The sequence below is a fragment of the Chionomys nivalis genome, chromosome 4, assembly GCF_950005125.1.
Source record: "Chionomys nivalis chromosome 4, mChiNiv1.1, whole genome shotgun sequence".
Lineage (NCBI taxonomy): Eukaryota > Metazoa > Chordata > Mammalia > Rodentia > Cricetidae > Chionomys > Chionomys nivalis.
In genome coordinates, this window is record NC_080089.1 from 97,124,787 (window position 1) to 97,138,522 (window position 13,736).

The window sequence follows — 13,736 nt, forward strand, 5'->3', positions numbered from 1 at the left end:
ACGGGTTTTTTATGCACAGCCTTGGCTGTCCTGGAGCTTGCTTTGTAGAACAGGCTGGTATTGATCTTTTACTTGTAGAGATCCACCTGCCTCTGCCTCCCGAATGCTGGGGTGATTAAAAGTGTGCAACACTTATTTTCTTTAAGACAAAGTCTCATTGTAGCCTTGATTGAACTGGAACTTGTTCTATAGACCAGGTTGGTCTCTACTGTATCAAGAGGTTCACTTACCTCTGCCTCCCCAGTGCTAGAATTATAGCGAACATCCCAAGTCCTTCTCCTTTCCACATGTCTTGAGTGGTTCTGGTTCTCTACATTTAGGTGATAGAGTTTTTGCCTGTAACAGATTTACTGATTCTCAGATATTTTGAATTCTTCTTGTTATCAAGGTTGGGTCATATTTGATCACTTTTGGAAAAAATTGTGGCTTGACTCTCAAAAACAAGTGACAGTTAAAATTATGACTTAATCCAATCATGGACAGTAGGTTGGACAGCATGACATATCGCTGCCACCAGTTGGCAGCAGTGGTGAATTGCAATAGTAGAAAAAAAGGAAAATGATTTATTTTTTTTCGTAATCTAAATAACAACTAAGGTCTCGAGTGGACAAAGGGAGTGGAGAAAATGACAACTCTCATGATTCCCAAATGCTCGTATTCTAGGGAATAAGAGAGTGGCTGGAGAAATTGCTCTGTGGTTAAGAGCATTGGCTGCTTTTTCAAAGACCCAGGTTCTATTTTCACCATTTATCTTGTGGCTCACAACCATCCATAACTCCAGGGAATCTGATGTTCTCTTCTGGCCTCCTTGGGGACAGGACATACACAGACATATACAGGCAAGACAGACAGACAGACACACACACAATGGGAGGAGGTGTTGGTTGGGTGTAATTCAGTTATAGAATCCATACTTTATGAGATACTGGATTCAATTTCTAGCATTTGAGAGTAGGCACCTGAAAACCTCTTAAAGATAGAAGAAACAATGCAATAATATAGTATTGCTATATGTGCAGTTTAATCCAGCCACTTTATGAGATACTACGGTTATTTACATTTTACAGCTAAGGAAACCGGCACAGAGATTTGCCCGAAGCTACATAGCTGTTCAGAACAGCCCAGGGTCACAGCTCACAGCGCATTCCCTAACCCGCTGAGATCAGTGTTATTGAGAAATCGATGGCCGGATGGAGCTACCTGGAAAGTAGCTGAAAATAAGGAATCCTCGTTAAGGAACAATTGGGAACTAACAGGTAACTTGGGGACTTTGTAGGAGCAACAATATAGTCAAGAGGAACAGAGAACTGGGGGTTGAACTGTGGGGTAGAAAAAGACCAAAATAAACAAAAAACCCACAGCTCGCAACTGAATCAGAAGACAGGGAACAATGTAGGTACAGATCTAAGGAAGCAACTTAAAAGGAAAAATGTTTTAAGGGAGGATGGGGTCTGGGGTATGACCACCTACCTCCCCCGCCCCTCTTTGGGCAGACCTCACTGCAACACTCCAAATCCTTCTGCCTCAGCCTCCCAAGGCTGGATTAGAGCCCTCACCGCCACACTCAGCCTGTGACGTGACTGCCTCTTTTCAGATATGGTGCAGGTAAGGGACATTAGTACAGCAACGCGATTTTTTTTTTTTTTTGATAATGGAAACTTGAAAAAACAGAAAGAAGCCAAAGGATAAAGACAATACTGACGATATCCTAGAAAAGGGGCATGGCATTCAGGAAGGACAGGCTTCAGTTAAGAGATGGGGAAAAGGCAATGGCTAAATTTGTTGAGATTTTTTTGAGATTATGACTACCAATATATTAAGATATGAGATTATAGGGTCTTTACCAGAATCCCAGATTCAAGCTTAGGCATCTTTATTAACAAGGCAAGCTAGAAACAGGCTCTGCAGAGAATACACTAAGTCAATCAGACTATTAAACAAGATGTTTTTCCTAAAATTAATGTATCTGCACAAGGACCTCCAAGAATGTATACCAAAGTTCCTCCAGGGAAGTGCAACGCACCTGGCAACCTTTAGGCTAGATACCAGAGACAGTTGACGTACTTAGCTAGCTAGCTAGCCCTCAAGACTAGAAACGAGTTCACCGTTTCCAAGGCAATATTAAAAATGAAGCTTCCTCCTCCAATGAAGAATTGAGTAATAAGTGGGGCTGATGACCTACAAGAGCAAGAATTCATTTCTGTAGTGCAAAGTTGTAAGCAGGCGGAAGGTCAGGAGCTTTGGTCAAGGATAGGGAGAGCAGGGAAGCGGTCACGATCTCGTGACTATTTCCCTTTCGGCTGGGATTCATTCGCACGTCCATTTGAGCACCACAGAAAGTAGTCCTAGGCTGTGGGAGGAGACTAATTCCTAGCAGCGTCTCTATGTTCGCTGTGTAGCTCCACCGATCTCACTCACTAGCCTATGCTGCCGCCTTATGCAAAGGCTGCACCTCGGCGAGAATCTAATTTACAGAGGCAGGACGACGCCAATCGGCGTGGAGCGGCCAGTGTTCCGTGCAGCTCCGCGCCAGGGGCCGTCCCAGCCCTCGACACCTTTTCACCCCCGTTCAGGGAAGGCACCTCATCAAAATAATAAAGCGCGAATACGACGCTGGGTCGGAGGCCCCGGCTAAGCGCGGAGGGAGGGAGCGGCGCTCGCTTGGCACAGCACGCCCGGGGAACGGCGGGTGTGGGCGGCTGGCAGCCCGGGGGTGGGAGCGGCCTCGGCGGAGGAGCTGGGGGCGGACTCCTCCCCGGGTCTCCGAGCGGCTCTGAAAATGGCGGGCCGCAACCCAGCAGAGCGGGTCGCGCAGGCGCCACGGAGCCCGTCCTTCCGCTCGCCTCGGGCGGCCCACGAGCTGTCCACAGCGCCCTCATCCCGAGGCTTGGGCGCCTCGCCATCGGCACAGCCCGGGTCGGGCTTTGAGCGGGGGCGGGGCCGCCACGCAGAGGCCACGTTTCCCGCCCCGCTGGTGCGCGTGCGCGCAGCCCGGAGGCAAAGCCGCGTTAGCGCGCGGCCCCGGCCGAGGGCCCCCGCCTCGCTCGCGCCTCTACTCCCTCCCCTTTCCGGGCAGACCCGACCTGTCAGCAAGGCAGTGAGCCCCGCGGCCAGCAGAGGGCGGTCGGGACCCAAGTCTGCAGCGGCGCCATTGGCGTGTGGAAAATGCCACCAGATGGCGGGTTAGGATTGCAGCTCCGTTGAAGGCGCGGCCCCCGCTCCCGAACCCCCGGCGACCACCCCGTAACAACCCCCCCACATCGGGAATAACACACCGGAGACTTTTGGGGGGAAACTAGGTCGACGGCCGACAGCGCCCGGATGGGCAGCTGAGGTGAGCGCGAGCGGCGGCGGCGGCGGGGGGCGGGAAAGAGGGGGAATGCGGCGGCAGCGGCGCGGGGGCTGGAAGCGCCGATCCAAGATGGAGGCCGGGCGAGAGAGCCTGAGAGCGCGAGCGGCGAGCGGGCGGGCGAGCGGGCAGGCCGGCGCGGGCCCCGCGCGGGGGAGGGAGGCCCGCGCGGGCCTGTGCGCCGCGCGGCGACTGCGGGGCGGCCGAGCGCCCGGGACCTGCTGTGGGCGCGGCGGGCACTCCGCTCTCTCCACCCCTCCCGCGGGCCGCGAAAACGGTGCCCCCGCCCGTCTGGGCTCTCCGGAGCGGTGGCGCGGAAGCCTTTGTGGCGCGCTCGGGCCCGCCGCCAAGCCCGCCCTCCTCCCCCCTCCCCGCCCGGGCTCTCGGGACTCGCCCGCGCCGCGGCCAGCCGAGGCGGGCTGGCGCGAACGCCTTCCGCCGCCCTGCGTTTCTGCGGTGTTTCGGCGGCGGCGGCGGCGTCACATGACAACGAGCTCGTCTCCGCCGAGGGTCCTGGGGGTCGCTCAGCTTGACTGCTGGCCCAGGCCTCTGCTGGCTGGGGTGGGGCAGTGGGCCGGCGACCCGGGCGGACGGGGCGTCGCAGCCCGGGTTTCCCGCTATCCGCCGTCGCAGCTCCGGACTGGGGGCCTCCGGGTCAAACGTGTCCAGGCCCGAGCACTGCCCCGTTAGTTTCCCGATCCCCCCGGAAGAGGAGGCCAATAAAAGTTGTTTTTCCTCCTCTCTGGAAGTGGGGTGGCGGGGTGGAGAACCGGGAAACCCGAGTGTTTGGAGTTCGCCCTGAGCCCCACTTGGAGGGGTCTGAACTGGGTGCCGTAGGGACCACCACCTTTCCTGGCTCTCGGGTTGTCACGTCACCCGCTTCTGCCTACGTTCGAATTGTTACTGATTCTACATTGCAGGCAGTTGGGCCCTGGGAGAGTTAGGTCCTGGGATTGGTTTTGGAGCCGAGTAGACCCCAAACATTGCAGTTTGTGGTAGTGAATTATCCGCTGTTGAAGTTGGTGTTGAGATGAGGGGGTATGTGTGTTCTTTCCTGGTTGTGCTTAGAAACGACTCTATTTTACATCTCAGCAAAAGTCGTGTTTGGGAAAGTACCTAAATCCGCATAAAGTTGTATGATTTGTAACTTAATGGAGACTGTAACTTTACCTTTAGATTTCCCTGTGTATTTTTTTTAAATAAAAATTGCAAATTCTGATGGTGAAGCTCATGCAAATGTACAGAACAGTGAGAATAAAAACGGTGGTCTCATAATGTATATGAGTCGAGGCTTAAAATTTGGTCAAGTAATACTGAATGAACCAGTAATGTTAATGTTATTTCATTGTTTTTCATTATGGGGAATGTAACACATTCCCCCCACACACACACCAATAAACTTATAAAAAAACCCACAGGTGTTTTGCTAGTTTGTTCTTTGCGTTTTAATATGGTACCTTGGGGTTCTATCTGGTGGTCTGTGCCTGTAATTCTGGTTACTCTGGAGACAGGCAGGGGATCACAAGTTGAATCTAGCATGGACATCTTCTGAGATACTGTCTTAAACAAGTAGAGGTGTAGTGTTGCCTTTTTTTTTTTTTTTGAAGAGATTAATACAGTTACTGTAGTATGGCCATCCCACCCACCCTCCCATAGGATCTTGCTGTGTAGCCTAGGCTGGCCATCTATTCACTATACAGTCCTAATTGGCCTTTAATTTAGGGCAGATCTTTCTTCAGCGTATGGAGCTATGAGATTACAGGTAGGTGCCAGCCAGGCCAGCCAACTACTATCTCTTGCTTTTTCGGAAAGGATCTTGGTATGTAGCTCAGGATGGCCTTGAGTTTATAGCCGTTCTTCTGCCTCAGACTTTCAAATGCTGGCATTCCACCCACAGTTAGCTTTGAAAGGCTCTTTTAAAAACTTAAGAAAGCTGTGTTGCAGTTTGAACTGAAGTTTCTTGAGACATCCCCTAGGTTTGTGATCTAGGTAGTATTATTATTATTTTAACTATTTCAGCCTTTTTTACCATCCTCATTTCTGAAGTTGGGATAATACAGTGGTTCTTTTGCAAACTGAAAAAGCCCCTTTTAGCTAAAACTTAAGCAGTTTATGGTTACCTCCTCTTTTCCTTGCTTTATTTCTAGATGGATATATCTTAATAATCTCAGTACTGTAAGATTCAATACATCCTTGTTAGCTGTTGGTCAGATTCTGTAATCTTTTATGTTATTATACACACATACATATATATATACATATATTCCTACACATATACACACACACACACAGTCTTAGTAACAGCAGTTCACAAAATGACTACTACAGGAATCAATCTCTCTGACTTTTGTCTCTAATTTCTGTAGATTTTATGACCTCTTTCAAAAATTAGCCTGATGAGTTCAGGCCCACCCAGATAATCTTTTATGTGAATTCAGTTAACTATAGGGACATTAATTACATAGACAAAAATATCTTCCCCCTGTAGTGTAATCACAGGAGTGCTAGCCTGGTGTATTTACAGGATCTCTCCCACTTTCAAGAAAAAGATAGTGTGATAACTCATTTATTTACTGTTGATGGGGAGAGAAGTATCTTCACATTTTTACTCTTTAGAATCTGGACATAAGAAAAGGACACAACTAAAACAGTAATCTCCCTTTCCTCCCCCTTTCCTCTCTTTCCCCTGCGTTTCCCCCCTCCTTTGTCATTTTTTTCTCTTTTTTTTTATTCTTTTTTAATTAAAATTTCCAACTGCTCCCCGTTTCCCATTTCCCTCCCCCTCCTCCCACACATTGCCCCCTCCCCCCGCTCCCCTCCCCCTATCCCCACTCCTCTTCTCCTCCCCCCAGTCCATTCCCCCTCCCTCTTGATACTGAAGAGCAGTCCAAATCCTTTGTCATTTTTATCTTTCTTTGCACTACTAGGTATGAACCCAGCATCTATGTTATATGTCAGAATAGCTACATTTTCTGTCTGTACTTTTATTTATTTTTGAATAAGACAGGGTGCTAGTGTAACCCAGGTTGGCCTTGAACTCCTGATTCTCCTACCTGTATCACTCAGTGTTGGGATTATAGCCATTCCCCTACTACCATATTTTTAAAATTTTGTCAGTGCGTGGGTGGGCATGTGTTGCTGAAGTCAGTGGATAACCTATGGGATTTTGGTCGTCTCTACCATGTGGGATCTGGGGACCAAAGTCAGATTTTGAGGGTTGTCAGAAAATTCTTTTATCTGCTGAGTTTTGCTGCCCCTGCCCACCCTCACTCCTTTTGGGGCACAGGGTTTCATTGTGAACCAAAAATAGAATTTTCATATGTAAACCATAGAGTGCGATGATTCTTAATGTAGTAAGTAGGGTTTTATCTCTTACTACTACTAAGTAAGGGCTGAGTTTTCTGTTATTTGGTAGTTACAGTACAGGATCCCAGTTGAGCTGGATCACCCCTAAGTGCTTCCCTCAAGTTTTCTTTGGATTCTGTAATTTTTTCCTAACTCTCTCTCTCTCTCTCTCCCTCCCTCCGTATGAGTTTGTATGCATGCCAGGTATGTACTTAGAGATCAGATAACATGAGAGTCCATTCACTTCTTCCACCATAGGGTTTCCTGGGATTGAACTCAGATTATCAGGGTTGGTAGCAAGTTCCTTTACCTGCTGAGCCATCTTGGTTGCCCTTGAACTCTTTTCAATATTTCTCCATATCAGTGTTTAAAGAAAATCTCAAATCCCTGCCTCCCTTTTACATGTGATTTTTTTCAAAAATTTAAGTTTTTTAAATTTTATATGCGTGTAGGTGTATGTGTTCCACGTTATGCATGTGGAAGTAAGAGGACAACTTTGGAGATTTAGTCCCTTCTTTCATGTGGGACCTGGGCATTGAACTTAGGTCATCAGGCCTGGCGGCAAGCATCTTTACTTGTGAGCAATCTCGCTGATCTTTTCCCTCTTTAAATTTTTTTTTTTTTTCTGTCTTGAGATGGAGTCATGCTGAGTTTTCCCAGGTTGGCCTGGGACATGGTTATTTAGCCTAGGCTGGGCTAAAAATTTCAATCTGAATCTTTCTGAGTGCTGGTATTACAGACATTTGCCACCATGTAGATCTGCTGCTAAGTTGGGTCTTTTATTTTTTCATTCAATGCTGGGGAAGTCCTGCCTACTTTATAGAGTACATTCTTTTGTGCTGTGGGTGGAAATGATGAGCCAGTGAGTTGCCCAACTGTTTCTATGGAGTTTTGCTATAATTAAATACATATCGTAATACCTTTTATCTTGCTAGATGCTAGCAGTTAAAAAGCATTTTACATTTTAACTTAGTACAAACATACATGTAATACATATAATCAAAATAGCAGATCCTTCATGAAATAATATTTAACCTTTGTGAAGAACAGTTTTTTCCACTTTTTATTGAGAATGCTAGTTACAAAACCTAACAAAATGATATGACTCACAGTAGCCTTTGTTGAATTGTAATCAAGAAAGTGCAAAGTACAGCTATAAGAAACCAATTTACTCCATCAAACTGAAAAAACATTGAAATTCTGATAATGCCGTATGCCAATGGAAAAACTCTTCTTGGGGACTGGAGAGATGGCTCAGCAATTAAGAGCACTGGTTACTTTTCCAGAGGACCCAGGTTGGATTCCCAGCACCTATATGGCATCTCAAACCTGTCTGTAACTTCAGTTCTAGGGGATATGCTTCCCTTTTCTGTCTTCTAATGGGCACTGTGTACATGTGGTATATATATACCCTGATATACACACAAGCAGAACACCTACAGAAAATTAAGTAAATCTCTTTTAAAAAATTCTTCTTGAGCCAGGGTCTTACTATGTAGCTCAGGATGCCTATAAACTCTGTATTGAAACTGACCTAAAAACCCATGATTGCCGTGCCTCAGCCTTCTGTGTGCTGGTGTTATAGGCATTAATTAACACTTTTGGCTGGAGTTTAAATTGCTAATAGTCATTTTGTGAGTTTTTTTTAATTCATTTTTATTTTATGTCATTTGGTGTTTGCCTGCATGTATGTGCAAGGCACTAATCCGTTATTATTATTATTGTTATTTTATTTTCGTTTTTCAAGACAGGGTTTCTTTGTGTAGCTTTGGTTGTCCTGGAACTCATTCTGTAGTCCAGGCTGGCCTTGAACTCACAGAGCTCCATCTGCCTCTGCTTCCCAAGTACTGATTATAGGCATGTTCCACCACTGCCCAGACTAATTCTTTTTTTAAAGAACACTTCCTTGTATGAAATTTTCTTTGTGTAAAGTAATTTATTTGTTTTAAGACAGGCTCTTATTCTGTAGGTCACACTGGCCTTTAACTCATTGTATAGCTCAGACTAGTATCAAACTTGGAATCATCACATCTCAGCATTCTGAATACTGGAGTATAGAACCACACTTAGTTGTGGAAAGATATGTGGTAGTAAGTTCAAATTCAACTTTAGTGCTGTTCAAATTTTTTTATTTCATTTTTGTGTTAACTTTGTTAAACTGAAGTTTAAAATTTGTTGATTTAATTTGCCATCATAAGCCTGTTTCCTTTGTTTTCCTTCTACCTTCAGTGGATCTGTAGTGTCTTTTCTTTAGTTTCTTAAAACATTATAAAATGTTTTTTAAAATTGTTTTTTATTGGCATTCAGCTTATTTTTTGTGAATTCGATACAGACTTATCATCTGGGAAGAAGAAACTTTAGTTGAGGAATTGCCTCTATCTGATGGGACCTGCTGGCATTCTTGTAATTGATGTGGGAGTGCCTCACCCCCCATGGGTGGGGCTATCTCTGATCAGGTGGTCCTGGGTTGTATTAGAAAGCAAATTAAACAAGCTATGGGGAACAAGCATAGCTGTATTGTTGGATTTCTGCTTCAAGTTCTTGTCTTTCCTTCTGCCTTGCCTTTTCTCTGTAGCTTTGGTGCCTGTCCTTGAACTAGCTCTTGTAGACCAGGCTAGACTTGAACTCACAGAGATCTGCCTGCTTCTGCCTCCCAAGTGCTGGGATTAAAGGAGTGCGCTACCACTGACCGGCCCTCTAAGTAGCTTTTAATCACAGTTAGGGCAGTTAATTTCTATTCTTTACCATCCTTCCTTCCATTATTATTATTATTATTATTATTATTATTATTATTATTATTATTATTAAATTGAAAGGGTTTCTCTTTAGCCCTGACTGCCCTGGAGCTCACTCTTGTAGACCAGGCTGGCCTCAAACTCAGATCTGCTTGCCTCTGCCTCTTGAGTGTGCTGGGAATAAAGGCATGAGCTACCACCGTCCAGCTCTTCCCATTTCTTTTTCTTTTTTTTTTTTTTTTTTTTTTTTTTTTTAAGTTTTTCGAGACAGGGTTTCTCTGTGGTTTTGGAGCCTGTCCTGGAACTAGCTCTTGTAGACCAGGCTGGTCTCGAACTCACAGAGATCCACCTGCCTCTGCCTCCCAAGTGCTGGGATTAAAGGCGTGCGCCACCACCGCCCGGCTCTTCCCATTTCTTGTGTGTAGTGTTAGGCCATAGATTTTAGAGATTTCCCTTTTGTTTATTCTTTTCATTTTCTTTTTTGAGATAGACTCTCATTGTGTAGTCTAGATTGGGCTTGAACTCATTGTAATCCTCCTGTTTTAGCCTTTTGAGTGTTGGATTATAGACAATAGCCATCTTATCCAGTCTATATTTTCTTGCTTTCCAATAAAAACTATTTAAAGCTATTGATACTCCTCTATGCACTGCTATATTCCATAAATTTGAGTATTGTTCCATTATTCAGTTCAAAATAGTTTACTGATTTGCATTGATTTCTTTTACCTGTGGCTTATCTGAAAGTATATTCAATTTTTAATATTTAGGATTACATTAGATGTCTTATTGTCCCTGATTTTTTTTTAACTTAACTCGACTTTGAGATCAGAGTTTTTTATATATTTGAATTTTAAGTTTTTTGAGTTTGTTAAGACCTTATCTTGGTTAATGTATCTCTCACAGTTGGGAAAAAGCATGCAATTTATGAGTGTTGGATACTTTATTTTAGAAATGATCAAATGGTTCTTTGGTTTTTAGAGGAGGCTGACCTGATTCTCCTCTCTCTTTCAAGTGCTGTGATTACAAGTGTGTGTAAACAGACATTTCTCTACCCCATGCCAGTTCCCAAATACTTGGCAACTGATTCCCAAATAATTCTCAGGGGCTTAATATTACTTATAGATGCTAGGCTTGTTACTAGCTAACTCTTACACTTACATTAACCTGTATTTCTATTTATGCTTTGCCATGTGGCATTACCATTATTAGCATGGCATGTTCATCTCCTGCTCCTGCTGCTGGCTGGCGACTCCTGACTCCGCCCTTCTCATGATCCTTAGTTTGGTTGCCCTACCTATACTTCTTGCCTGGCTACTGGCCAATTAGCATTTTATTAAACCAATTCAAGTGACAAATTGTAACATGAATTCTAATTGGTATTAATAATAAAAATCCAGAGTCAGATACAGGGGTTAATGCTGAAGATCAGAGAAGTAGAGCGACCAGCCATTAGAGAGTTCTTTTACCTCTACCAGTGCTCAGACTGAAGGGGCGATCCTGTCTTTAGACTGCATCTCCTGACTGCATCTGTCTCCAGGAAACCTCAGACTGCACCACTCTGCTATCTCCTCCCTCTTTATGTTCCTCTCTCTGCCCAGCCATATCACTCCTGTCTCCACCTCCCTAGTGCTGGGATTAAAGACATGAGATCCCAAGTGCTGGAATCACCTTTGTGTGAGCTCTATTTCTCTTTTAGACAGATTCAATCTAGTGTAGCCCAGGGTGGCCTTGAGCTCATAGAAATTCTTCTGCCTCTGTCTCTCTAGTGCTGGGATTAAAGTGTGTGCCACCACTACCTAGCCTCTAGTAATTTAGCTTTGCACTCTGATCTTCAGGCAAGCTTTATTTGTTAAAACATAAGCAAATACCACCACAGCAAATCTTTACAGGGTACACGAGGGTTATTCCACAGCAGGTATGTACAACCATATCTGGTTTTGTTAACATTTTGAAAAAACTTCCTTGTCTTTGCTGATTCTTTTTTTTTTTTTTTTTTCTGGGAGAGGGAAGGGAAGATTTTTTTTTTTTATCAAATTCTGAGAAAAATGTTGAAATATTTGACTGATTATGTAATTGTCTGTTTCTCCAGTTTTATTTTATTCTTTGCCCATCTTGACATTGAAAGTGGAAATTTTTAATGATAGTAAGGTTGAGGGATGAGGATGTTCATTGAGTATCTGTCTAGCATAGAAGAAGTCCTGAGATTAAGCCTCAGTAGTACATAAACAGGTGTGGTAGTGCTGTAATCTCAGCACTGGGGAGGTAGAGGCAGGAAGGGTCAGAAGTTTAAGGTCAGTCTGGACTAGAAGAGGCCTTATTTTTTTAAAATAAAGTTGATTATGTGCCAATATCTGTCAAAAAGGAATGAAGCATTTGAGATTTTACCTTACTTAAAAGACTTTAAATTAGGCTGCTGGTAGAAGCCTAGAGACTTTCTAGATAGAGATAAAGAATGCATTAACAGCCAGAGAAATCAGTGTTTTCTTTAGATTTTTGAACTCCCAGTTTGCACATGACAGTAGAGGAGATGCATATTTCAAGAAGGGAAACTGAACCCTGTTTTATTCTAATAATCCAAATTAGAGAGGCAAATGTTTCTCATGAGCTGTTTAAGTGGCTGCATTCATAGGTATAACCTTTTTCCACAAATGGGGGCAGGGTGCAGAGGACAACTCTGACTAAACAAAATAACCTCGTGGTCACAGTTCAAGGAAACATTGTAATATGATGTGGCCTTGAAAGCCACTGTTGAAGAATTTCTGGGACTACAGTCACTGTGTCAAATTTAAACTTCATCCCTTTCTTGCTATATACTTGGACAGATTCATTCACTTAGATTTTTAAGGAAAATAGAAACTGCAAAAAATTCCTGTGAAATTAAAGCAGGTATTCTTGGTGGCACAAGCATTTAATCCCAGCACTCAGGAGAAGAGGCAGGCGGATCTCTGTGAGTTCGAGGCCAGCCAGGTCTATAGAGTGAGTTCCAGGACAGTCAGGGCTACATAGAGAAACTTTTAACTGGAAAAAACACAACAAAAACCTTTGTAGTATTCTATGCTCTGGAGTTTAAAAGTCTTTTGACCACCAGACTATACTGTATTGTATGAAGATCCAAAGAACTTAAAAAAGTGAATGAAATGAAACTCTAGATAAAATGGTAAGGTTAGTTTTCTGAAAAAAATCAAATAATTTTAGCTTACCATGTGGAGATGCATCATTAAAACTAATGTGTATGATCAGAGGATGAACTAATGGAAAGATGAAGGCAATAACTACTGTTTCCTGCTTAGAATTAAACATTTTAGAAACTGGAGTTCTTTTTCTTTAGAGAGATACAGCATCAAGGCAAGACATTGACATGTTCCTTGTTGCCTGGGTTTTGAGACTGTCTACTCGTAACTTTGGCTAGCCCAGAACTTCATATGTAGATCAAGCTGGCTTTGAATTTAATACTACTGCCTTAGTCTGCCAGGTGTTGGGATCACAGTGTGCACTACCATTCCTAGCTACATGGTAATGGTTATATATTTATATTAAATGATTGATACTTTTAATTTTTTCAAGATTATTTATGAATATTTGGCTTTGTATGCATAATTCTGTAAAGGAGTGACTCTTTGCCAAAAGTTAAATACATTCTGTAAATTTCCTCTAAGATGAAGTTTGTAGATCAAACATGATATCTGGCTGTTTTTCCCTTCTGTAAAAATGGATACAGAAAACAAATACAGTAACCTTCATTTTAGGTTACTATTTAAGATATTTTTATAAAAATAAAAACACTATTTTAATAAATATATAGGCAGTTTAGTGTAGAATAGTGCAGAAGCCAAGGTCTGATTTAAAAAGAAAAAAAAACTTACTATTTTTTTTTAATTTGGGCATTGAAGACAGGATCTTTTGCATCAGTGCCCATCGCTGATCTTCATTCTAGCTTGACAAGTTTTTTTAACTACATCTCTCTCTACCCCTGGCTAGCCGTATGTCTTTGAGTCATTAATTTGGGCATCAGTTTATTTCTAATTTATTGAATCCCTTAGAAATAATCATAAATTCTAAATTATATAATGGAACTTTTTGGGTGTCTTTAGTTTTCAGAGACCTAATTGTGATATTGTTCTCTATCTTTCCCAACTGTTTATTAGACTAACTTGTGGTCTCACGTAACTGAAAAAAATGTATAGAAGAAATACAGGTTTTTTTCATTAAAAGATTTAACTGTGTGTGTGTGCACAGGTGAGTGCAGGTGCCCAAGAAGGCCAGAGATGTCAAAGCCTCTGGAACTGGAGTTAATCGGTGGTTGTGAG

At 43.3% G+C, this 13,736-nt stretch overlaps 1 protein-coding gene across 1 annotated transcript in view; it reads left to right on the forward strand.

Annotated features, from left to right (window-relative positions):
* Positions 1 to 3,142: 3,142 nt before the first annotated feature.
* Positions 3,143 to 13,736, forward strand: part of Stag1 (STAG1 cohesin complex component) — a 327,633-nt gene continuing 317,039 nt past the window's right edge. The window contains exon 1 of the mRNA XM_057766709.1: positions 3,143 to 3,334. The gene's annotated coding sequence lies outside the window, so the exon portion shown is untranslated. The remainder of the gene's footprint in view (positions 3,335 to 13,736) is intronic.